Source organism: Morone saxatilis, unplaced genomic scaffold, assembly GCF_004916995.1.
Source record: "Morone saxatilis isolate NCDOM2014 unplaced genomic scaffold, NCSU_SB_2.0 Contig22, whole genome shotgun sequence".
In the NCBI taxonomy this organism is placed as follows: domain Eukaryota; kingdom Metazoa; phylum Chordata; class Actinopteri; family Moronidae; genus Morone; species Morone saxatilis.
Window position 1 is genome coordinate 13,541,361 of NW_023339785.1, and position 4,006 is coordinate 13,545,366.

General features: G+C 36.1%; 1 protein-coding gene across 2 annotated transcripts in view; it reads right to left on the bottom strand.

The window, feature by feature from the left end:
* Window positions 1–3,717, bottom strand: part of klhl4 (kelch-like family member 4) — a 29,201-nt gene extending 25,484 nt beyond the window's left edge. The window contains exon 1 of one of the 2 annotated variants that reach the window (XM_035669313.1): window positions 3,559–3,717. The gene's annotated coding sequence lies outside the window, so the exon portion shown is untranslated. The remainder of the gene's footprint in view (window positions 1–3,558) is intronic. The other variant, XM_035669315.1, reaches the window with a different exon arrangement.
* Window positions 3,718–4,006: the final 289 nt, after the last annotated feature.

The window sequence follows — 4,006 nt, forward strand, 5'->3', positions numbered from 1 at the left end:
TCAAAAATAGATCCTGCTTCTGTATGAGCTTAATACTGCACCATTGAAGGTTACTGAGATACCACAACTTAACTCACACTTCAGGGGCAAAGGGACAGTGGAACACTGTTCAAGGTAATTTGAGGACATTTGATCAATGTTGACAGCATCACTAGCATATGAAAAGAGTTATGTATGGTGGTGATTCTTAATGCCTAGGCATACTGTAGGCTACCAGGCTACAAACATTAGAGAAGAGCTGATCATCCCTCATTCAGCCTGGAGAATGATGCAGGCTATGTGCAGAGTTTGTTTTCACATTCATCTGCTGAAGCCTTAAGTCTTTAAAAAACATAAAAAATTTAATATTTGCATTGATTCCTTAAGTGTGCATACACTGAGACTTTTTCTTGTGTCCAAAACATTTGCATTTTCAGAGATTCAGGATTTTTGAATCACTGTTTGCCTGCTGATCCTCATTTCCAAAAAAGATGAGAAGAACTCCTGTTGTAGGGTATTGTGTCAACACTATTGGATCTGGGTGTTTTAGATACTCCCTGTTGTCAATCCAGTTGTAAGAACAAACTGTATACAGTATGGTGGTAACTGGATTTAAAAATGAATTGATAACACAACAAACCTTATCCTATCTGCTTGATACTTCCATAGCATCTGGTCAGGAATATGGGGTTTCTACATTGGAATAACTCGATCAGTGTTAATGTTCTGCACCTAAGCTCCCAATTAACACAGTGTCTAATGGTTTTTATCACTACAAGCTTACACACTGACATTATAAAATTGCAGTGACCTTAACTATTATTTCTGTGAAAAATAGATGAAAACTACTGTTACTACTATTACTCATTTCCACTTCCACGACAAGAGAGGAGAACCTTGCACTCAGACTGCTGGATTTCAATACAACCTCTCATCCGCCTCCACCACCTCTCACTGCAGGTTTGAAAGAGTGGAGGCAAGTAGCTTTTGTGTCCACTAGTATCTCCTAAACTGCTCATATTATCAGGACAGGCATTGATCTGATCTATAAAAATATGCTTAAATATTTTCCACTCAGAGACTACACATCACCTCCATTCTCTGATTATAAAAAACTTTTTTATTTAAAGCAGAGAATGACACTTTTTATTGTGAATGCTCATGCCTCATTGACAGAACAAACTTACTGCTAGATAGTCCTTACTACTAACCTTAGATGATAATATTGTTTTGTGTTCTTCACACAAACAACAACACAGATTATGATAACTACGAGACAAGGATTTTCCCACAACTGTTGTAAGGTCAGGTCAATGCATTATTCAAAATTAACTGTATGGTAGAAACTACAGGAGTTTGAAAGACTGCATGAAGTGTGTGGATCATCTTGTTAACATTCAAGTGTTACAATAAGGATGGATGAGCTTCAAACATTATTTTCACAGTCAAGAGGCAAAATACAGATTTTTTTATAAGTATTATGTTGTTTTTTTTAGCAAAAAGGACCAGTGTAGAGTAACTGGGGATTCTGATAACTGAAAGGTGCTTTAATTTGTTATATCCAACCAAAACACCCCAGTTGCTCTGGGGTTTCCTTTGTCTGCAAAGGAAGCCATCTTGGTTTGCTGGACCTTTGACTTCACCTTTTGACATTTACTGTTTCACAACAGGGATCATCTTTAATGTCATAACTAGAATAATGATTACCATGAATCCAATCCAGCAAGACCTTTGAATGTAGAGTATTTATTGATCACAGGTTTGATTATGTTCCACACACTTATTTATGGTGATGTACTAAGTGATGCCATAACCAGCCGTAAGAACTTGCAATACATTATGTTTACATGTACATAAAAGTGTGGTGTTAAACTCACTCTGCTGTTCTACAACCAGAATAGGACACTCTTTACTAAAGGTATTAAAAAGGTAAATAATGATTTTATTGAACTGAACATAATGATAAGGATTATTACTGCCCACTTAATTTTATATCTAATATGTAGTCTAATTATGTTGATTCTTGGTTTCATAGTCATCCCTCACTAACTTCCACTAATCTTTTAGCGCACACATCGTCATTATCTGTCAACTGATAAAAACAAAGACTTTAATATCCCCTCTGTTTTTGTAATTGCACAAAAAAATCTCCACTTATGTCACCGTGAATTAATTTTAGTCCAGGGGGCACTCGATATTCCTTTGCACTTGATACCTAATCTAACATGATAAAAAATGCTGTATTATACCCAAAACACATTAATTCTGAAAAATTAGTGAGAAAAAAGGGTTATTTCCTTTAAAGTCAGTGAAAACATGCTCGTATTAACAAAACCAATGTTTCCAAATCCTTATTATCTTTAGTGCATTATCTACCAGTACATGCAAATGGATTCTAAATGAATTATATTATTATTAAATAGGGTATTTTGAGGACGCTATGTCTACACAGTCTAGGTGTATCATTATAATAAAGGTCCATTAGAGTGAGATATGATCTAATGTATAGTAGAAACCATCACACTAGGTAACCTCTTTTATTCTTGCAGAAGTCAAGGACACCATCTGGCTGCACTCCGCATGACACATGAGATGTCAGATGTCAGACTGGTGTGGTAAACCACATTATCATCCAACATCTGCCTCCCCAGTGAACATACCTACGTGCATAGATGGGTGGATATTCTCTGCTTGCACCAGTAATCAAGCTGTAAGTTAAATGCTTTAAATGATATTAGAAGGGGATTGTATTATACATACATTATGTAATGTAAATTAATGGAAAGCCAAGAACCATGTAAAGAAAACATATACATATGGTATATGTATAGGATATATATTGTAATCACAGGGTTATAACACTGCGGTGTATTCTGCTGCGTGGGATACACGTGTGAATGGGAACCACCTCCACCCCAAGCTACAACTGTAAACAAGATCCTAGCAAATATCTTGCTTATGCTTCCAAGAAAGATTAAGGAGAGGCCTTGCATGTCAATTTGTATACCATGGTGGGCTGTGATATTTTAAAAGTTACTAAACATTGACCATATTCATAAGACAATGAAAAACGCAACACACACTAACACATGCTCACATATTTACGAGCACTTGCAGAGCATGCACACTCATACATATAAATGATGATTCACAGCAATATAAAATACTATTTTTAAATAGGAATATTTAAGTCTTTGCTGTACCATCCCTGACCTGATATGTCCATGACCAGGGTGCAGGGGTGAGTTGCAGCCTTTCACTCACTGGAGGTCAGGAGAGACAAGTTAAAAATTTACGAGAAAATTATGTTTAATGTTCCATTTATGGCTGAACCAGTCGAGGTTACTGTACTTTCGGAATCAATAGCATACACTGCTTGAACATAACCAAGGACATACCATAACGAGAATGCACAGTAAAAATACTGTTGTTTTTTGTTTGTTTTCTACAGAGGAACTGACCTGAGAAAAGCAACTGGATAAACGTAAAAATGTTGGTCATCATTTGTGGTAATAAATAAATGTATTTGACGCTTTTGTGAAAAATACATGCTACATTTTAAGTAATTTTTGGTCTTACCTGAGAAATTGATTCTAAGAGTTACTCCTCACCATTCAAAGGGTGTAATGATCTTCTAAAATGGATGGCTAATAAAGATGACTTGCATGTAATCCAATAACTTACACATCACATCTGTGCAAGACTGTTCCAACTTTTTCTTCTCCTGTGTCTCTCTTTGAGCACAAAGCCTCTACAGAAAGGAAGGTGGCACTTTCCTCTTTTAAAGGAAATTCCTGATAAGTTCCTTCCTCTGCACTGCAACAACAAGCAACCAGGAACACCAGGATCACATCCTGTGATTGAGGCAGAACACTGCTTTCACAAAGCCTCCCTATAAACCATGTTTCTGGAACACTTGTGTTAATACACTTTAATGTGACCAAGCTATCTAACTGCCACCTGATAAAACATTATTAATTAAACTAGCTGATATCTGTGTTTGCAAATACAATCATGTATAATGTTA